Below are 22,948 nucleotides of genomic sequence, written 5' to 3' on the forward strand. Positions count from 1 at the left end.
ATGAGAGCATGAGGCCTAAAGCACACTAATGTGTTTGTAGCAGGGTGCTGGTGCAAGAGCACCTAATCAGCCCCTGCCCTGTCAGCTCCAATCAAGGGGAACAGTTTGGGGCTGATGAAAAGGTCTGATGCTGGCCTGATTATCTGTAACACCTGCCAGCCTGATGAGCCAAGGGCTATACAAGCTGGGAAAGAGCCAGAAGTGGGGGAGTGGTCAGTCAGGGAGGGAGCTGGAGCCGGAGCCGGGGCCGGAGCCGTCTAGCTTGAAGACTGACTCTTCCTCTAAAGAGGAGAAAATCCTGTAAAGACTCTGTATAGTTTGGCACTGGTGTTGGGACAAGCTAAGGTGAATAAAGACATGGGTGTTGCACAATGATGAGTTCTCTCCAGGCCTGATTTGGGAGGGCTACCAGCACCCCAGAAGTGGGGGGGGGGAGCTGGTCATGCATCCTGTTACAGTATTGAACACTAATTGGTCAGTATAAACCCTCCAGTTGCACCCTAAAAGCTCCATAGTGTGCTTGAACATACTGCTGTTTGAAACCGGGCTATACGGGAGTGCACTAGGGAATATTACAAAGAGATGGCTCATTACAGTATATATTAGTACAATGCGTACGTTACATCATTCATTACACTACGTGCAAAGAGCCCCAAATGTCATGATTTTGTCATTTGTATCAAACTCCCAAATTGCTAAAAAAAATAACCTCTCAATGTGAAATTAATAATCCCCCCAAACCCAGAAGTCCCGGTCATTCTCACAGTGGGGGAGATTCTCTACGGAATGTGAGCTCCTACTTCAACACTGACCAAAATGGCTAATGTAATTCTTGGGTATATAAATGGGAGTATGGAGTGGGAGAAGGGAAGTTACATAAACTTTGCATTTGGCACTGCTGTAACTGCGAATGAAAAAATGTGGTCCGTTCTGCTGTCCACAGTTCAAGAAGGCTGTTGATAAACTGCAGATGATTTGGAGAAAAGCCACCAGAAGGCTAAAGAGATTAAAAAACATGTTTGGCAGTGAGAAAGTCAAGGAGCTGAATATGTTTAACCTACTAGTCATCAACCAGGGTTATGTCTACATTGGCCCCTTCTCCGGAAGAGGCATGTTAATTCCCAACTTCAGAATACGGAAATCCGTGGGGGATTTAAATATCCCCCGCGGGATTTAAATAAACATGGCCGCCGCTTTTTTTCCGGCTTGGGGAAAAGTAGGAATAAGGGCTTTATTCCGGAGGATCGCGCCAGTCTAGATGCTTTTTTCCGGCTTTTCCCCAAGCCGGAAAAAAAGCGGCGGCCATGTTTATTTAAATCCCGTGGGGGATATTTAAATCCCCCGCGGATTTCCCTATTCTGAAGTTGGAAATTAACATGCCTCTTCCGGAGAAGGGGCCAATGTAGACGTAGCCCAGTAGATTGAGATGTACTGGTAGATCCTGGAGCCTCTGACAAGTCATCCTGACTGGCTTGGCCAGGAGGCTATCAAGTGCCGGCACTTCAGCTGCCCCTGCCTCACTGCTATGCTTTCCTGCCCTCTGCTTCGGAGCTGCCCCCTGGGAGACTTCTGCTTGCTGTACAGGATGAGGGAGGGAGAGGACAGAAACACAGATGTCAGGGTGTCCCTATCTCCCCACCTTTGTACTCCATCTCCACAGAGAGGGAGGACACAACGAGTGTGTCTAGACTACATTGCTCCGTCAGAGCCATGTAAAATAGTTTGCTCAGCATAGTCAAAGAAGCGGGGATTTAAATAATGACCACTTGATTAAAATAAAAATGGCCACCGTGCTGTGCTGATGATCATCAGATCCGGCATAGCGCGGCCGTCTAGACACAGCGCGGTCAACAAGGGAAGCCTTTGTCGACCACTCCGGTAAACCTTGTTTCATGAGGCATACCGGAGAGGTCGACAAAGACTTCCCTTGTCGACCACAAAGCATCTAGACTACCGCGCTGTGCCGGATCAGCTGATAGTTGGCACAGCACAGTGGCCATGTTTATTTTAATGAAGTGGGGATTATTTAAATCCCCGCTTCTTTGACTATGCCGAGTAAACTATTTTACATGGCTCCGTCAACGGAGCCATGTAGTCTAGACGTACCCAGCAGAGCTTGGAATGGAGAGAGCTTGCTGGCATTTGCTCCTACATCTGAATGTGCTCAGCAATGAGAATCTCAGTCACTTTCACACACTGTGGCTATGTCTACACTGCAGGCTTCTTGTGCAAGAACAATTGTTCTTGCACAAAAACTTGTGGAGCGTCCACGCTACAAGTCCATTCTTGCGCAAGAAAGTTTACAGTAGATTGTCAGAAGAGAGGGATTTTTGCACAAGAGTTATTCCTCTCCCCACAAGGAATAAGCCTTTTTGCGCAAGAACCTAGAAGGCTAGTGTGGACGGGAACAAGGGTTTCTATGGCTAAAATGGCCATCAGAGCTTTCTTGCACAAGAGCGCGTCCACACTGCCAAGGACGCTCTTGCGCAAAAGCACATGGCAGTGTGGACGCGCTCTCGCGCAAGAATTTTTGCGCAAAAAGTTATTGTGCAAGAAGCCTGCAGTGTAGACATAGCCCCGGTGTCTCTGCTCCATCTTTCCCACTCACCTCCCAACCTATTTGTGGTGGTGTTACTTCATGTAATTCTTTCACAATGTGTTCTTTTCGGTTTTTGATTGGTCAGTGCATTTCATAATTTTTATTTCTTTCTTATGCTTACATTTAATGCTTTGAGTTGTGAGTTCTAAAATGCCTAACCTGTCGTGGCTGAAGTAATTATCCCAATGGTAACATTTAAAAAATATAATATGTAGGTTTTTAGTTTCTACTGGTGGTGCACATCTGTGCATTTCCTTGCTACTGGTGTACGTAACAAAATTCATTCCCTCTAATTTTTTTACATCCATGTGTAGAACACTGGCCAGGAGTCTCCAGGAATCGGGCTTGATCTCCTGGAGGCTCCAGCAGCCAATCAGAAGATCGGTTGCTAACAGTCCTCCCACCCTTGCCCTGTGCTGCTCCTGGAAGCAACTGGCAATGTCCCTGCGGTCCCTAGAGGAGGCAGAGCATGGGGTCTCCACGCAGTGCCCTTGTCTGCAGGAATTATTACCGCAGCTCCCATTGGCTGTGGTTCCCTGTTTCTCACCAGTGGGAGGTGTGGGGATGGTGCCTGATACGGGGGACAGTTCACAAGGCCACCTGCCACTCCCTCCCAGGAGCCATTGCTTGACATGCTAGCTGCTTTGGGGAGTGGCACAGGGCCAGAGTGGAGGTTGAGTCTGCCTGAGCCCTGCTGTGCGCCATGACCCAGGAGCTACTTCAGGTAAGTGGTGCTCAGACGAAGATTCAAATTCCTTCCCAGATCCTTCAGCCTGAACCCCTGGCTGTACCCGTGCCCTAGGCTCAGCCTGGAGCCCCTCCCACACTCTGAACTCTTTAGCCCAAGCCCCCCTGCCCTAGCCTGGTGAAAGTGATTGAGAAGGAGGGAGGAGGGAGTGAGCAGGGTGGGGCTTCAGAGAAGGGTGAAGCAAGAGTGGACCTTGGAGTAGCATTGGGAAAGGAAGGGGAGTAAAGCTATTTGGGTTTGAGGAAGATCCTGGATAGCGCTTCAATTCAAAAAGTGATCCTGTACTTTGAAAAGGCTGGAGACCACTGGTTTAGCCTAACCACGATGAGTAAGGGGTGATGGGATAACAGTCAATTAAGTATCTAGATGGGGAACAGAAATTTGATAACAGGACTCTTCATTCCAGCAGGCAAAGGTGTAATAAGGCCCAGTGGCTGGAAGTTGAAGCTAGACGTGTTCAGACTAGAAATAAGGAACACATTTTTAAGTTAAGTTAATTAGCCATTGGAATGGCTTATCTAGGTTGGGATGGAAATTTTTGAATCAAGATTGGATTATTTTTCTAATACATGCTGTAGGTAGAACAGGAACTAATTCAAGGAAGTCCTATGGCTTGTATTATATAAGGGGTCGGGATATATTATCACAATATTCTTTCTGGCCATATAATCTCTGAATTTCTGAGTATCATAATTTATTTGGAAATAATTTCATTGGAGATTTTTAAGAGCAGGTTGGATAGACACGTGCCAGGGATGATCTAGATCAGGGGTTCCCAACCTCAGGTATGCGTACCCCCAGGGAGTAAGAGAAGCTTGTCAAGAGGATACGGGGAATATTTGGTAAATAACTAGATTATCCTAATTGAAATATTCCAAAAGTAGTAGTGTTAGCGAAAAAAGTTGTGGATTCTAGAATCTAGAATGTATTTCCTTTCATATTGAATGGGGGTACGGGAAGGTATACTAAAAGCCAATGGGGTACGGGGACCGAAAAAGATTGGGAACCCCTGATCTAGATGATGCTTGGTCCTGCCATGAGGGCAGAGGACTGGACTTGTTAACCTTTTGAGGTCCCTTCCAGTTCTAGTGTTCTATGATTCTGAATATCTGAATTGAGGGTTTGCTTGTACTCCCTCAGAGTAAAGTCAAAATTTTCTTTGACTTTACTGAGAGGAGGATCAGGCCCTCCAATTTACATTGCTACAATCACCTATCTTTATGATATCAGATCACACGAATCACATTGTCGCATCTTATTTAGCCACCTGTGATTTTAGAACTTGTCACTGGACTTCCCTCTCTGATGCAAAGGAGGTTAGTTTGTCCAAGAGGATGGAGCCAGGAAACAATGCATTTGCCAGGAAGCTTGGGAGAGACAAAACATGCTGTACAGGTGATGCTAAGTTGCAGATGTGAGCTGCTGCTTCCTGCTCTGGTGAAGGAACATTCCCTTTGACAGATGGAGCTCCTGGCTAAGTCTCTCCTGTCCTTGAACACAAGGTTCTGCCCTCCTTTATGGCCTCGTGGCATTCCATATGGAGTGAACTCCTGGCCTTCCAATATGTATTCTAGACAAACTAGAGAATAAGAAATACAAGATCTAACCAGAATGCCTTATTACAGATCTGCGCCATCTGGAATTAACAATGCGTTTCCTCTCAGTGCTGTGTTGAAAGCATCACTACTGAAAGTGGACAGAGACCCTCATTTTCCCAAAATGTCTTCTGCACCTAATTAATTAGTTAATTATGTATGTGTTTCAGTTGATTAGTGAAGGTGTGCTGGGGAAGATTGCTGCCCTTCCCACCACTCTAAAACCATACACGTTTCTGCACTTTGCCAGAAAGTCTTGCAGCACTTCCCATAGAGCAAAAAAGTCAGAGGACACTAAAGACAGATTTACAGAGCCTAAAGACATTGCTCATTCTTTGGAGTCCACTGCTATGCAGTCAGGTTGGACACATTTCTAGAAACCAGCATTAGTTTCCCATCCCATTTGCTTCTCTAACTGGGTATCTGTGCTCTCTGGGTGTGAATCCAGGTTCAGTAATAACAGTTAGCATATTTAAAATACTTGCAACTCCACACCAGTGTAGCACTTTCCATCTCCAAAGCACTTTGTGAGTGTTAATGAATTAACCCTCAGCTCACCACGGAGTGGCAGGTATTTTCAGTATTGTTCTCCTCACATCACAAAAGCTGTGAGGTTACAGCTTGAAAGGCTGCAGCAGAAGTCAGTGAGGGTATGTCTACACTGCATTCCTCTTTCAAGAGAGGAATTCAAATGCAGGTGAATGAAATTGCAAATGAAGCGCAGATTTGAATTTCCCATGCTTCATTTGCATAATCACATCCGGGTGCTATTTGGAAAACCCTATTTCTAAAAAAGAAACGCTGTCTAGATGCAGTTATTTCAAAAGAAAACCCTTCTTTTGAAATTACCCTTAAGGGTTTTCTTTTGAAATAACCACATCTAGACAGCGTTTCTTTTTTCGAAATAGGGTATTTTGAAATAGCGCCCGGACGCAATTATGCAAATGAAGCACAGGAAATTCAAATCCGCACTTCATTTCCAATTTCACTCACATGCATTTGCATTCCTCTCTCGAAAGAGGAATGCAATGTAGACATATCCTGAAAGTCCAAATACTCTATATCCAATGGATCACCATTGTCCACATGTTTGCTGACCCTCTCAAAGAATTCTGATAGATTTGAGAGACATGGTTTCCCTTTACAAACTTTGTTTAAACAAAATAGGCAACATGGGATAAAAGGGAAGGTGCTCTTATGGAACAGTAACTGGTTAAAATACAGAAAACAAAAGGTAGGAATAAATGGTCATTTTTCACCCTAGTGAGTGATAAATAGCAGGGTCCTCCAGGCTCTGTACTTGGACCAGTAATATTCAACATATTCACAAATCATCTGGAAGAAAGGCTAAACAGTGCGGAGGAAAAGTTTGAAAACAATCATACAAAATTGTTCAGTAAAGTCCAAAGCTGACTGGGAAGCATTACTAAGGGACCTCGCAAAATTGGGTGACTGGAAAAGAAAATGGCTGATGAAATTCAGTGTTGATAAATGTAAAGTAATGCACATTCGAAAACATAATCCCAGCCACACATACACAATAATAGGGTTTAAGCTCAAGAAGAGAGTTTGGAATCACAGTGGATATTCTCTAAAAACTTTAAATGACGTAATGTCACTGTATAAATTCAGGGCACAATGACTACTTGAAAACTGCATACAGTTTTGCTTGTTCCATCTCCAAAATAGATGTGTTAGGTTTGTTTAGGCCTATGATAGAACTTCCATACAAGGAGAGATTAAAAAGACCAGGACTGTTCACCTTAGAAAAGAGATAACTAACGGTGGATGTATGATAAAGATCTGCAAAATGATGACTGGGATGAAGAAAGTGGATAAGGAGGTGTTATTTACCCCTCTACATATCACAAGAACCAGGGGATCATTCGACAAAAGGGATGTACATTCCTGTTTATAAAGTTAACCAGTTAACCAGTATGTGTAACCAGTTAATCCTGGAGGGCTGGGATCCTGCGGTGGGTTCTGCTCCAGACTGGCTGGGCATGCCATGTCATGGTCTGCTCCGGCGAGGGTGGGGCCACAAGTCTATTCAGCGGTCTTTCATGTCCCCACTGTAACCATCAATTCCATCAATTTCGGGCTCGGATTGGACTAATCGGCCATCTCCGAACCCACCCCCAACCAAACTGATGACACTGGGTGGTCCTCATCGACCTCGATGGATGAACACACACACAAGCATGCCAGTAAGGCTAATTCTTATTGGATAACTGGTTAACCCTTTACATTCCTATTCGATAAGTTGCCCTAATTTGTTCATTGCCTTTGAAGCATCTGGCATCAGCTGCTGTTGTAAGGTAGGAGCCTTGTCTAGAAGGACAATTGGTCTGCCCCGGTATGGCTGTTCTTATGTTCTTATCCTCTTGTTGGTCTCAGCTGGATACAAAGATATCTGGGTTGCAGTGTTGTCTAAGGGGAGATGAGTCAACTTGTCTCTCTCAGTCTGTTCTTCATAGTGTCTTGTAATAGGAAGCCTCTGTGGCTTCCTATAGTTGTTAAATATATGTGGGAGGATGGGGGAGGAAAGGAAGGATGATCCTGTGGGTAGAGTGCTAGATCTTGGCCACATCACTTAGTATGTCTGTGCTGTGGTTCTCCGTCTGTGGAATGGAATAGTAGCACTGCCCTACTTCGCAGGGGTGTTATCAGGCTAAATCTATTTAAAATTGCGAGACTCGCAGGGGTGGTGATGATGGGTGTCCATGCAGCACCTAGATCGGGGCAGGCAATAATTTTTGAAGGGGGGGGGCCACTGCAAAAATGTTCGAAGTGGTCGTGGGCTGGCGGAAGGGGAAGGGGCCTTTAAATAGACACAGGTGCCAGCAGCTCCCAGGCAACTGGCAAGGCCGGGAGCTGCGAGCCATTTCAGTTGCTTCTATTTAAAGGGCTTGCACCTTAGCAGCCGTGGAGAAAAGGCGAGCCCTTGAAATAGAAGCAGTTGAAAGGGTTCACAGTTCCCGGCCCCCCAGCGCATTGCCTGGGAGTGTTGGGGAGGTATGGGCACTTTCAAATGTTTCTATTTAAAGGGCTTGCATCTGCCGGCATCTGCTAACGCATTGCCTGGCAGCCTACCAGCAGGCGCAAACTATTTAAATAGAAGCAAGTTAAAGGGCTCGTGGCTCCCAGGCAATGCGCTAGTGAAGGGACCAGAAGCCGCGAGTCCTTTCAACTGCTTCTATTGAAGGGCCCGCATCTTTCCCATGAGCTCTTTAAATATAATCCGTTGAAAGGGCTCACAGCTCCTGGCCCCACCATTAACACATTGCCGGGGAGGCATGCGCCCTTTCAGCTGTTCCTATTTAAAGGGCTTGTGTGTCCCCAACTCCCAGGCAACACGTGGAAGGGCAGGAAGTGCCGCATGAACCAGATTAAAGAGGCTATTGCCCACCCCTGGCCTAGATGAAGAGGAAACAATTATTTCTGTTCCCTGGATACAGTCCTAAAAATCGGTTTCACTCCATCTCAACACCTCACTGATTCCCGCTGCTGTTTGTTTGAGGTGGGACAGCAATATCCCATGAGCAACAGTATCAGTTGCTGTGGACAGGCATGGTGATATCAGAAGAGCTGTCTCCCAGTGGCCCATGCAGAGATGCTATGACGAGGGATGATGCTGGTGCTGCCTCATCCCCCGGCATGAAGTGGTTTCCTTTACATCCAGGGTTTATAATTTGTTTCAGTAGCTCTCAGCACCTTTTCCACCCCATAAAAATAGTTCCAGCACTGCTGGGCCCATGAACAAGAGCAAGTCCTCTATCAGCTTGAACTATTTATGTTTGATGTCTTGGCCTCAAGCCTTGTATGGATCCAGGGGATTGGTGATGGACAAAGGAGCGGGAAGCGACTGCTGTTCTTTCAGTCATCCTATTCAATATTAGACATAATTGGATGGTGGCTGATTAAGTTTGTTGGATTCAGAAACTGTCTCTTGAATTCTGGCTGACCTATTGCATGCATTGAGAGGCAGATAGCTTCCTCCTGACTCTGCCAGGAAGGAAGCCAGCTGGTCTCAGAAGTCTTTTACTCGGCAGGAAGGCCAAGTGTTCCCTTGCTTTTGTCAGTGGACTGAGGTCTGGGAATGGAAGAGGAACATGTGCCATCTTGGGCTTTGTGTCTCTTTCTGGCTGTGTGCAGAGGCCCCTGTAGATTCAGGGATCTTCTCCCAGAGGCAGACTCTGGGGTAGGGTGTGGGCATTCTGAAGACGAAATTTGCAGTCTGGAAAAGACTGGCTAGTTGTGAGTCAGTGGCTGCTGTGGAAGAGGAGAAGAGAGGTTTTGGTGGCTTTACCACAAATCTAAGCCCCTACCAAGGCCACATAGAACAAGACAGTTAGACTTTCTGGCCTATAACTCTGTTCTGAATATCATTTACATCACCTGCATTTGAGTTCCCTTCACCCTTGCTTCGCCTACTCAAAATCTGAGGGTTGTGCTGATCTGTGAGGGATCAGTTTAGTGTTCAAGCTCTTATGCTCTTTGGCCTTTCAGTTGAGTGATGCTTCTCTAGAACTGAGTTGCTTCCATGAGCTTACAGGGGAGAGAGCCTGACAGTCATCTTCTTGTTTGAGGACTTGAGTCCTGCTCAGAGAACAGTGATGGTCTGTCTCAGAGAGAGGCGTTAACTTTTATGCTCCTTACATCTATTTCTTCTTTGGTGACAATGCATGTTTGATCGCTTGGACCTTCAGTGAAATCCCCAGTTCATTTCACAGAGGGCAGCACACAGCCAGCAGCTAGTAATGCCTTTGTGTAAACACTAGACTGATTTGGATTTGAACTGGTGACTGCAGTCTCCCATTAGGATTCCTGAAGCCACACAGAGTCTCTGTCCTGGGAGTACTTTAATGAGCTGAAAGTGTGTTTTTGTGCACATTTACTGTGAAACATAGATATACTATAGTGAACACAGTGTAGTATCTTGCTTGCAAATAGAGCAATAAGGGTATGTCTACACTACCCCGCTAGTTCGAACTAGCGGGGTAATGTAGGCATACCGCAATTGCAAATGAAGCCCGGGATTTGAATTTCCCAGGCTTCATTTGCATAAGCGGGGCGCCGCCATTTTTAAATCCCCGCTCGTTCGAATCCCGTGCCGCGCGGCTACACGCGGCACGAACTAGGTAGTTCGAACTAGGCTTCCTAGTTCGAACTACCGTTACTCCTCGTGGAATGAGGAGTAACGGTAGTTCGAACTAGGAAGCCTAGTTCGAACTACCTAGTTCGTGCCGCGTGTAGCCGCGCGGCACGGGATTCGAACGAGCGGGGATTTAAAAATGGCGGCGCCCCGCTTATGCAAATGAAGCCTGGGAAATTCAAATCCCGGGCTTCATTTGCAATTGCGGTATGCCTACATTACCCCGCTAGTTCGAACTAGCGGGGTAGTGTAGACATACCATAAGTGGGCAATCTCCAGGTGAAAAGTTTTGCATTCCTTAGGTCAGTTTCTTGTGCTTACAAAATTTAAGAAGAGAAGAGGATTTCAGTGCAGGGATAGGATTCCTGGGTAAATTCTCCGACTGTATTCTCCAGTTGTTTAATTCTAGCAGTCAGTCCTTCTAGCACAATGTGGTGTTTCCTTTTTTTATTTTTGTAGTCGTCTTGTACCACTCTGCCAGAAGGGCACCTTTTGTGTGTCTCCTTCCTGTCATGGCTACTGCAGTCTGTCTGTCTTGGTGAATGAGTGCTCCGTTGATGGTTGTGTGGTGTGTCCCACCCAGCACATGCGTTCTCATAGCTAAGCTGAGAAGCATGGGAATACCAAGGTTGGGTCTGTGATATCCTTACTTTAAACTTGTCCACATAGGGTACTTCCATTGGCAGCAATATTATGGGTCTTATACAGAAGCCCACTGAAATCAATGGAAAGACTTCCATTGACTTCACTTGGATTTGGGCTGGCACCATCGGGCGGCCGACACATAAGTAGTGATTGAAAGAGGCAGTTTTCAAGAAGCCACTCACCTAAACAATGACTGCACTCCATGGCTAGCATTTAAATCAATATGCATTGCAGAGCCTTATGGCCACAGTGAGGGAAACAAACACGTGACTGTTCTCTCTGCTGTCACCCAATGTTTCAGCTTGTCTGATGGCGTATTACACCATCAAAAGCAAAAGGCAGAATAAAGAACAACAAACATCCCCGTTGAAATAGCCAGACACGGCTCAACTGTCCTGAACTGACGTAGCAAAGTGGTCAATGCTGTTTCCACACTGCAGCTGGATGCTGTCTCTTAATGTCTGCGAGAGTATGGCCCAAGTGTATCAGCAAAGAATGTGTATTAGTGAAAATGAGAGCCTCCATAATTTAAAATCTGGGTGTTATATGGTCTAGGAACTGCTCCCATAAATAGCATTACTTCTGTGCAATCATTATTTACCTCTCCTTCCAGCTGTATCTCAGCATAGACACGTATGTGCTGTTAGAGTTAACACAAAACCACTTACAATCTGAATGCCTAGTTTATTTCCAAATGGGAAGGTCAGCATCATTATCCTTGGTGGATTTAATTACCAAATCCTGCATAATCATAGCGCTTGCTTCCTGTCTGTTAATCATGTCGAGCTGTGCATATATTATGTGCAAATGTAACCAAAACAAGAGATGGAATTTCCAGGTGTGGCATGCCTGACATGTGTTCTTATAGGTTGAATTTTGACTTCCCTAATATGATATAGATTTTTATTGTGTTTTTTTTTCAAAAGGAAAACCCTGTGGCAAAGAAAAGTGGGCAGGCATCTGTTTGCAGTTAATCCTTCAGCTTCATTTAGACCCCACAGGATCTGTGAATGTAAGTCATAACAGTAGAACAAAGTTGTCAGACCCCAGCAGTGAAAAAGCCTCTCAAAAAGAATGGCAATTTTAGTGAATGGCTCCCCCAAAAGTGTTGTTGGTTTTGTTTTGCTTTTCAGGGGAGGATTCTGAAATATATGAAATATTTGTTTAAAGTTATTTCATATATTATTTGTTCCTTATTTATTATAATACTGTTTGACACTATCAACAATAACCCTAAAATGGAGAACAAATGGATGAAGTCTGGTAGTTGGGGCATGATCCTAAGTCTTTTGGAATCAACAGGTTTCTTTCCATTGACTTCATATCATGCCCTTAAATGTTTTCCTTACCTGTGTTACTGCTCTAGATTATTACAAATAACAGCAATGCCTTTTTCTTACATAAAGATTTTCATTAGCAGATTGTAGAGTGCTTCATAATCTTTATTTTTGAAATAAAACACTGTGAGACATGGAAGTACTACTATCCCCATTTTGCTGATGGGGAACTGATACACAGAAAGACCAATTGCCTGTACCAAGATCACATGGGAAGTCTGTGGCAAAGCACAGCATTGAACATGGGTTTTCCAAGCCCTAGACTAGGGCCCTAACTACTGGACCATCTTTCATAAAGACCTTTGAAAGGACTTTATACCATTTTGGCTCCAGAGTGTGGGTGTGCATTCTGCTGAGCTTAAACAGTGAACTAGAACGGTCAGTTTCATTTTCTGTCCTCGTGAGTTTTCTTACTCCACATTCATCACCATGATATGTGAATTCCTTCTGTTCTCTCACACTGTGTTAATGCTGCTGCTTGGATGGATGGTGCCATAGGGGAACACTAAAGGGACTTTAAATGTTATTTGTTTAAAAATGAGTTACAATCAGCGCCAAGTCCTACACCTGCCCCGGCACGCATCCCATGGCAATGTCTGTGGTGCGATAGTTACTTTATTTTGTCTCATTATTTTCTTTTTCTCTTTTTGTTGCTGTGTAAAAAGACCCAAGCACATAGCAGGGGAAACTGACCGACCACAATCCTATGTTGTGATCTACTGTGTTGCAGCTAACACAGAGCCCGCCTTGGATTGAATGGGAGTCTGTGGAAACACACCCAATGCATAGCTGCAGATTTCAGTTCAGGACAAAAGACCTTAGAAAAGCTTCACTAACTTTAATGGTGGAAGCTCAAGCCCTAGTTAATTACAAAGATTATAATATTTCTTTAATCCTTTGCACTGAAAGCAAATGTAGGTGTTATCTGTAATGATGAAGATAAAATATATTTGGATAAAGGCATGATTTTGTTTGTAGTGGCCAAGTTTTTTAAACACTTCCACTACCAAAAAAAAAAAAGTTTTCATTAAGATATTTTTAAAATGCTAAAAATGTACTTGCATTGGGTTTTGTTCAGATGCCTCTACCTTTGTTTAATTAAGATTTGTATTTGTTTTATGTGGTTTACTTGTGAGCTTAAGCAAGTCCCAATTAATAAAAGTAAACTACAGGTTGTACCTCCCTAGTTGGCATCTGTGGGACCCGACAGGTAGCGAAGGAGGAAGTTTGCTGGGCCAAGGAGGTCCAGAAAGGTCCTGGCCTTCCCTCCTGGCAACTGATCCTGCTGCTGGTGTAGCATCACACTGGGCCCAGCCCAGGTTCTGCTGCCAGCCCTTGCCGGGCTTTCTACCCCTGGGTTACCAGCCAGGCTCTGCTCCAGCCCCACCATGCTTACTGCTCCCTGGTCACCAGCCCCCCTGCCTCTGTATCAGCTTCGTGTCTGGTCTCCAGATTGGCTCCGCTCCCGACACAGGCCAGGGTCCTGGCCACTGGAACTGTGGCCACTGGACCGCCTCTGCTCCCAGCTTCTAGCCTATTGGCCATCCACTCCCAGCCCTGGCCGGGCTCCTGGCCGCCGGCCCCCCTGCCACGAGACTCTCAGATGATCCCAGCTCTCTAGTACAGGGGCTCTCTGGCCTAGGGGCTCTGTCCCATGGTCCTGCTGGACTATGGATGTTGCCAGACCAGAGACTCCCACACCAGAGAGGTTCAGCCTGAAACATCAAATATTAGAAGCACAAGGAGGGTGAAATACGATATTTTATTGAAGCGATTTCTCTTGGTGAAAGAGAAAGGCTTGTGAGCTACAAAGAACTCTGAGTATCTTTCATAGACCTGAAGAGGAGCTCTGTGGAAGCTTGAAAGCTTGTCCTTTTCACAACAGGAACTGGCCAATAAAAGATTTTACCATATCTCTCTAGTTACCCTCCTTGTCTCTGTGATATCCTGGATCCAACATGGGTACAAAACACTGCAAATAACAAAGCAAATATGACATTTCACTCTGATGCTCTATCAATATAGGAGCCATTCTGAGTACTGAGCATTAAGGGAATCTTAGAAATTGAAGCATACTCTAACAGGCCTGATCCTGATCTTCCTTTAAAGAGTTATGTTGGTGTAAAACTGGTATAGACTCCAGTGGCGTTGCTTATGATTTACACCAATATAAGTGAAATCAGAATCAGGATTATTGTTTTATAGGAATTTGTACTGTGGGAAATGGGGTTATTTTCAATAATGAATGAAAGATTTTTTTAATGGTTTTTAACACTGAACAAAGTGAGACAATCTGCATTTCGTCAGAAATGATTCTCTCAAAGGCATGTTGAACTTTGACATGACATTTTTTTGTTTTAGGTTAGTCATGATTTTTTCCTAGTTGCAGTATTTTTAGGGCTGTCAAAGCAATTGAAAATTAATCACAATCAGTCACGCAGTTGAAAAATTAATCACGATTAATCACAGTTAATCACGGTTGTAGCAAATTGTCACTATTTCTGACAGCGAATATAGGCTTTGGAGAGGAAAATGGTGAAAAACTTGAAGTGGCATTACTGTAAACACCCCAAAAAACATTGGATTTTCATTGTGTCATATACTTAAAGACACATAATCAGGGTCAGTTTCTGCCTTATACACCTTTACACTTGAAATGAAGAAGACAAAAAGTACGAGAAACAAGTATTACCTCAGTTTTACATATGGGAGGACCTAAGGCATAGGGAAATGAGACCAAGATTTTGAAACATAGGTAATGAATGGTAGCCCCCTCAGTTTATATCTGGTCACTATATAATTGACTCCCATAGGAGCCCCCAGCTGCTCAGTCCTTTCAAAAATTCAAATATAAGTAATCATCCCAAAGTCACGCATGGAGTCTATGACAGAGGAGGGATTTAAACCCCGGTTTCTGGAGTTCCCAGCCACATCCCAAATCGTAACCCATCTCTTCTGGTGTTCACCTTGGCTGACACTAGGTTTTGCATGAATTATCCCCCATGGAAGTGTTGGCATTTTCATAAATGAAGAGGAACATGTTTGCAGCTTCCAACCTGAGCTGCTTGACTGGAAAAGAAGCAAAGATTTGAGCCAGAGCAACAACTTGTTCTGCCTTTCATTGGTACGGTGTAGAATTTGTATCACAGTGCTAGGTAGGAGTCATCACTCTGGGTTCTCTTTGAAACACTGACATTGATCTGTGCATGGCTGCGAGTGTCTTAAAGTCTGTGCTGTGGAATGACTATAAAACCTCTTTGCTGAAGGATGATATGAGACTCTTCTAGAGGATTGCTAATCTGTCTCTGTCCAGAGCTACACAGCCCTTCTTAGGGCCCTTATCCTAAACCACTTCTGCTTTCTCAGACCTGAGCTGCTTTAGCGAGGAAGAATTCTTCACACCTCCTGCCATTTTGCAGTAGCAGCTGCTGCCGCTCCTTCACAGCTTGACTCCTGCCTGGTTCCCTCTCTTTCTCATGACTGGCGAGATGCTGCATTAATATCACTGAGAAACAGATGTCAGTGCAGCAGTCTGAGATCCAGCCCCCTTTCGCCCCCCCAACCCCTGTAGTTTGTGACATAATCAACATTGCCCTCTTTTTCTGTGGTGTCCTGCTCCTTTTTGGGGGGAGGGGGAACCCTCTGTCATCTTCCTTCCTTCCTTCAACCTCTGAGAGCGTTGCATGTCTATTGTGCTAGCTGCTCATCCAGCTGGATCCTGATCTCAGTTATCCTAGTGTAATTCTAAGCATCCGCCCGCCGGTTATCTCTTCTCATGTTATCTGAGCCTGTTACACTTGATGGCCAGTAAACAAAAATATAGAAAGGAAGGGGGCATTGCAGTAATGCAGGTCACAGAAGGTCTCTTGCTGGCAAAAATCCAGGTACTCACTGGGCAGCCAACACTAGGACATCAATAAACCTGTAGATTTTAATTACCTTTCCATTTAGTATTTTATCCTACATAACGCATTGATCAATGTGTCTTGCGCCCTCTGCTGTGTGTATGTGAATCTGCTGCAGCGGGCACCTGGAAGACTCATGCCTGTAGCTCAAGCTAGAGCAGCCAATACGTTGAACATTGAAAATTTCCTCCTTCTGGCTCTGACCCTGTTTGTGATCAAGATGATAACAGGTCCAGCTGTATTGCTGGAACTAATGGAACATCTTTGACTGCGACCTGAGTGGAGAATCTTGCATCTCGGTAGCACCTTTCAAAAGAAGGATCTCCGTGAATGACAACCAAAGAGTCTGCTCCTGAGATGTGCGGAGTATCTGCAGCTTTTGCATGGTGATTGGCATTTGTCTGGATATGGATTGAAGCTCCTTGAGAAAGGGATTTGGGGGCTAATCCTGCACTTATTTCTGTCAGTTTTCCACCTGTGGTGACTCCTCAGGTTTAAATATATGTGCTTGCTATCATGAACACTTCCATTGTCTTCATGTTTTTTGCAGGGTAGAGCCCTATATTTGTACAGCACTATGTGCACTCATGGTGCTATTGAAATTATCATCCTTATAAAACTATTCTCATCTTCAGTATAGAGGAATCACTCCTTGCACTAGTGACTCAGATCAAATTTCTCTAGTGAAAACAAGAAGCAAGATTGGGTCATTTAAGGAAAATTGTCTCTTTCATCAAACACTTGCACATAGAGTGAAGTGGCATCTGACGTTCCCTTGTGATTACATGGGCTTCCACTAGTCTAAGCATGATAGCATAGCAGGCTCCATATGCCAGACAGGGAGGCTAAGATATCTGCCACTGAAGCAGTGAAGTGGGTGGAGCCTTGGCTCTTACTTCCCCCAACCAGCATGAAAGTGAAGAAATCTGTTAGTGGAAAAAGCCAGAAGATTGGTTGCCTCTGGACCAATGGGGTAGCTAGGAAAGGACTGGGAGTTGTGGCTTCCCCGCTCCTAGAATGATGAAGCCACAAAGCTTACTTCTGGCCTTCGGCAATGTCACGGTCTTGCTCTGTACGATCCCATGTGTCCAGGAGCCTATATCTTTCTTCTGAGGGACAGTGCCTACAGCCAGCAGTGTTCACAGCCCTCGGGCTGGGTTATTGTTCTTTAGTAACTCCAAGGGAAGAAAGCTACCAAATGAACACTCCCTTGGAGAACCTCACAGCAGTTTTCATTCCAAATCTTCTGCTCCTTCTGGACCATAACACCCTAGTTTCACCCATGAACCACTTTTGGTGTGTTTCCTATTTCCTTTCCATGACGAGAGAGTGTGGGTTGAAAAGCTTTGGTGTGCTTTTCGGGGATGGTGGGGGACAGGAGTGTGTGTGGTTTTGCTTTGTGCTCTAATATCTTCAGCTGGTACAAAATCATCAGGATGTTTCCACTGACTGTCCTGCTCTCGCAACAGTAGAATACTAATAGAGCTAGCAGACTATTTGTTGTTTTTTAAGTTTATCCTGTACAGACTAACTCAGCTACCCCCTGAAGCTTTGGAACACTGTAGCAATGCTTTAAATTGTCTTCACATTAGTTTGCTTGTAAAAAAAAGATTCCCTGTGCCTCATGCAAACTGCTTTGTCTTTCTGGGGTGTACAAATTGAGGGCATTTGCAAAATGCTTCTGTCTCCATCTCTGAAAAGTGCCTCCCCGTCTGTTTCCCTGATTAAGCAATTCAGTCCACTCAATGACAGAGTTTGCTCAGCTGGAGCTGACTGTTTGGTTGGGATTAATAAGCAGTTGTTCCTTTCTCTCATACATCTTCCTGCGTACCATAAAAGAAAACAAATGACTTTGGGGCTTTCCTGTTCATTTGTTCTTACACCAAGTATATTCTGGGTGCTTGTCTAGTGCATCAAACTCCTAGAAATAGAACACTGGCAGCATGAGTGAGACTTTCGTCCTGTCTCAGCCGGCCATCATCACTTAACAAGGCTGAGCCTGGGCAGTGTGAAATATGCCTTGTTAAGCACTGAATGCTGAGTGAGACAGAAATAACTGACTGATCTGGGTTACACAAACGCGTGTTGGGATTTATCGGTAGATTTTCAGTTTTAAAAGAGGGAAGGGGGAAGGGAATTGAGTGCTTGGATTGATAGCCCTGAAAGCTGATCATCCTTTACACGCAGGACAGGTTCTATATAGGCTACAGCAGAGCAAGTGTTCGCGAGGGTGCTCTGTCAGCGTGCCTCACCCTTTTGGAGGGGAGGGGGTAGAGGGTGGGAATATTCTGGGGGATCAAAGGACAGTAATTCAGTCCCTTTCAAACATTGGCCTTGCTGCTGAGAAGGGTGGCACATGTAACAGTGGCTCTTGTGCTATAGACACACGACCATCTGAAGTGGAGAGACCACCAACTTCTCAGGCCTCTGAATGGACATCTGGTGGCAATAGCTTTTGGCCAAAGGAAGTTAGGAGCCCAAATATCATTTACCTCCAATAGGATGTGGGTGCCTAGCTCCCTCAGGCTCCTCTGACAATGCCAGCATCAGGCTGGATTTGAGCCCATGAAAGATGCTGTTCTTTTATTGCTGCACCATCCTAGTCCCTAGTCCTAGACTGTGATGACCTAAAGGATCCCTCCCACTTTGTTCCCTTCATGCTGGGTGGTGATTGTGGGGGCACCACTGAGCAGAAGAGTCTGACCACCCTAGAAGTAGCTTGGGAAGGCACCACTCTGCAGAAATACACTTGAAAGTCCCAATTCCTAGTTGCACCCTCTGGGGCAATAGTACCTTCCCCATCTGCACATACCATCAGCAAATTATGAGTCTCCTCTGCACTGGCACAGATACTCTGGCCAGTGAACAGGAGACATGAACCCAAAGCTCCTCCCATTCTCCAAACACCTGCTCTAGCAAGGAGGTCAGCAGGTGAGGGGCCCTTCCTACTCCACTCCAGATGTCTAAGTACCTCCTGCTCAGATGAAAAGGAATCCTTTGGTACCTCCTCCAAATCACAATCTTCTCTTGGCTTTTATTTTTTTATTTTTAATGATTCCATGGCAACTTGACACTTCCATCCCTTTCTTTGTGATTTTGTTTTTCTTGAATTTATTTTAAATTGATTCCTATGGCCAGTCTTGGTCATGTTTTTCAATAGCATTGACACACTAGGGGCTGTGTCTAGACTGGCAAGTTTTTCCGCAAAAGCAGTTTCTTTTGCGGAAAAACTTGCCAGCTGTCTACACTGGCCGCTTGAATTTCCGCAAGAACACTGACTTCCTACTGTCTGAAATCAGTGCTTCTTGCAGAAATACTATGCTGCTCCCGTTCGGGCAAAAGTCCTTTTGCGCAAAGCTTTTGCCCAAAAGGGCCAGTGTAGACAGCTCAGATTTGTTTTGCGCAAAAAAGCCCTGATCGCGAAAATGGCGATTGGGGCTTTTTTGCAGAAAAGCGCGTCTAGATTGGCACGGACGCTTTTCCGCAAAAAGTGCTTTTGCAGAAAATCGTCCGTGCCAATCTAGACGCTCTTTTCTGCAAATGCTTTTAACAGAAAAAATTTCTGTTAAAAGTATTTGCAGAAAATCATGCCAGTCTAGACGTAGCCTAGATGTATTCTGCATCGGTCTGGGAGGGCCCACTGTTACCATTAGATTTACAGATCAATTTTCATTGTAGTTCCCAGTTTTCTCCTGCTGATAACATTCCAAAAAACCCACCATCTGGACTGAAATAGTTGCGGAAGAGTGAGGAAGGGAATACAGTGTCCCATTGTCTAACTAATTTAGTAGTCTTGTTTAAACATACTACAGGTTGAAACTCTCTTAACCAGGACTCTTTGGTCTGGCAACATCTGTGGTCCAGTATGACCATGGATGTTCCAGGACCACAGAGTCCCACTCAAGGGCTAGCACCCAAAAGCCCAGCAGGTTGCCAGGGCAGCGGGGCTTCCCAACAGGGCAGCAGGAGCCTCACACGCAGCTGCAGGAGCCCCATACGTGGCAACAGGACTGCCCAGAGCAGCAGCATGAGCCAGGTTCCTCGATGGGACCCAGTGCATAGCGGCAGCATGGCTGCTGAGTGCTGGAGCAGGCGCATGGTGTACACACAGGCGGTGGACCAGTGTTGGGAAGTATTTGTCGCACTCTCTGAACCTCTATCTGACATAGAGATATGCAAGAGGATGCGAATATAGAGAAATCTCTGTGCCACATCACGCACTAACTAGAAGAAACAGGAAAGAATCCCTGTTATTAAAAGTTAGAGAACAGTTCCTAGACATCCCATTGTAAATTCCCAAGTGTAACCAGCCATGTTGGTGCATTCATATTCTTTACTGAACAGCCTTCCAGAGATGCCATATGTCATTCTTTTGACCTCAGAAGCACTTGTTTTGTTGTGCCTCTTTATTGAAGGTAGTGTTACAAGGGTGTTTTCTAATATGAGCTGTGTTCAGGAATCTCTGTTGTACAACCAAGGGATAATTTTCCCCTAAGAATTTTACTGCTCTTTTGAAAGGCTATAATAATTCCTATTTCATCTGTCTATAGCCAATGGCATTCTAAGGGAAACAAGGCAAACTCTGATTTATGAGTAGTTTTGTTGACAGCGCAAGGTAGAAAGTTTCATGCCATAGTCGGTATTCAGAGCTGGATTGCACAGCCCTGTAAATGCAGTTGTGAATGGGCAGTAGCTGTCTTTTTAAGCATATTTCAAATTAGGGATGTAATAGTGTCATTGGTTTATAGGTTAATGCTATAGATTACATGCATTTCCCCTCCCCCCACCCCCCGCCCCTCTGCCAGTAAATTTTTTAGCAGGATGGCCAGCAGCCTCTCTCAGTCCTGGCTTGCGAAGGGTCCAGGACCTATCCCTGCTGCAGCTCAGCATTTAAGAGGTAACAGGCAGGCAGTCCACGAGGGGAGCTGGGTCTGGGACTTAACTCCTTGCAGACCAGCTCCCTCCTGGCACCCCGCACTGCTGCCTCTAATACAGAAGCAGCAGCGTGGAGTGGCAGGGGGTTCCTCGGGAGTGGGGCCAGAATGCACTGGCTACCAGCCCCACCCCAGGGGACTATAGAATACTCGAATAACCTATAAGAATTTATGAGGTTACTCGACTATCCAGTTAACCGATATTTAACATCCCTATTTCAAATAAGGTCAGAAATGAATACTATGAACTTTTCACATAACTACCATAATGGGCCCTAAACTTGTCCATTGATTTATATATGTGTGCACTTCAGTTTAGCATTTGTAATGTTCAGGATATTTCCTATAGCAAGATCAGAGAAGTTCAAGGAGATAGCAAATTAACCTTTTCTGTTCATCAGAGGTAGGGCCCTACCAACTTCATGAAACATGTGTCATTTACTGATATATAAGCCCTTCCCCATGAAATCTGATGTCTCCTTGTTCCTAGAAGTACACAATCAAAGGAGGCTTCCTAGCTCCAACAGGCCAGGGGAAGGAAAGGACCTGTCCCTCCCCTTCAAACTTCTCAGGCAGTGTGAAGAGGGACCTGATCAGACTTACCTCTACCTCTTGGAACTTCCTGCAGCTCCAGGAAGCTCTGAAGGCAGCCCAGAAGTGAGGGTGGCAATCCCAAGATCCCCCTGCAACAGGAATGATGATTGGGTGTTTGGGTTGCTAACTTGAGATATATTTAAAAGCCTGGCTTATCGGAGGGTGGTGCTCAGCCCTTTCTGAAAGTCAGGTCTCCTCTGAGAAGCCTCAAGTTGGGCATCCAAAATCATTTGAAAATCTTGGTCTTTGGTAATAAACATCCCGTGTTCTGTCCCTATGCCTCTCAGCCTTGTCTTGCACCTTCATTATTTTCTCCTTATTTGAACTGCTTTTTGAGGTAGGGGCAGCCATTTATTTTACGTGTGAATGGCAGCTGGCCAAAAGAGGAAGACACTGTATCCAGCACTTGTCTTAGTTTTGAATTGGCAGCATGCATTGAGTCCACTCTCAATGGAAAATGATGCAGTTGCGTTACTATTTCATAATGATAAATTGTCCGTATTTCATCCAAAGCAAATGCATGAATGAACTCGAGCTCTTCTCCTCAATGGCCGGTTTGGCTCTGAAGTTGCCAGAATAGTCGGAGCGGGCAGCACTTCTGTTTGAAAAGAAACATCCTTAAAAAGGAGAGTTCAGTGAGGAAGTGGGACAATATGCAATTTTCCTCCTCTTGCATTCTTAGTCATCTTTATGTTTTGTCTCCCTTTTGTTCTTGAAGTCCGTTGTTTCTCGCTAGCTTAGGGACCAGTATTTGAAATTCCCCTGGAGCCAAAGCAGCTGCGTGAATTGGCTGTTGTGTGGTACACTGGAAATATAATTCTAGAGCAGCATTGTTTCTTAAATGTTTTAAGAACGAGGAACAAAAAACAATATTTTTTTTTAATGAGGAACACCAAGGATTTTGTGTTGAGCAAAAAAAAGGGGGGAGGAAAGTTATTGACAAAAAAAAAGGTCGGGGGGGGAAGTTATTGAGTGGGAAAAAAAGAAGGTTGCCTGCCTCTTTAAGAGTGGCCATTTTGAACTCTGCTGTTCTCCAAAGCACACTTACGACTGCCTCGCGGCACACCGGTGTGCCACAGAACACAGTTTAAGAAACACTGTTCTAGAGATTGTCTTTGAGCAGATTCACAGAGTGTGTGCCCCACACTCAAATATGGCATTGGTGGCTTATGTATCTTGAGTTTGACAACTAGTTGTGTGGCACTCAGTTGTCGGGTGGGTGATATGGGGATATTTGCGAAACTGTGGTTGACATGGATATAGGGAGGTTAACTGTGTGATGTGGAGAGCCATTGACAATCTTCTGAGAAATTCACAGCCATTAGCTTATCATCTTCCAAATAAAGCCACATGAAACAGCTAAATTAGGCAGGGCATTAGTATCCAGTCAGAACGTTTGGTATGTTACGATATGTGTAGAAAGATAACTTTCATTC

General features: G+C 44.9%; 1 protein-coding gene across 6 annotated transcripts in view; it reads left to right on the forward strand.

Moving 5' to 3' along the window:
- The window catches only part of TENM4 (teneurin transmembrane protein 4), an 858,468-nt gene that overhangs the window by 204,550 nt on the left and 630,970 nt on the right, over positions 1-22,948 (forward strand). For 4 of the 6 annotated variants that reach the window (XM_075919469.1, XM_075919465.1, XM_075919468.1 and 1 more), the window contains exon 2: positions 11,669-11,754. The exons of the other annotated variants lie outside the window; for them this stretch is intronic. The gene's annotated coding sequence lies outside the window, so the exon portion shown is untranslated. The remainder of the gene's footprint in view (positions 1-11,668; positions 11,755-22,948) is intronic. 6 annotated transcript variants of the gene reach the window in all.

The sequence above is a fragment of the Pelodiscus sinensis genome, chromosome 1, assembly GCF_049634645.1.
Source record: "Pelodiscus sinensis isolate JC-2024 chromosome 1, ASM4963464v1, whole genome shotgun sequence".
Classification (NCBI taxonomy): Eukaryota; Metazoa; Chordata; order Testudines; family Trionychidae; genus Pelodiscus; species Pelodiscus sinensis.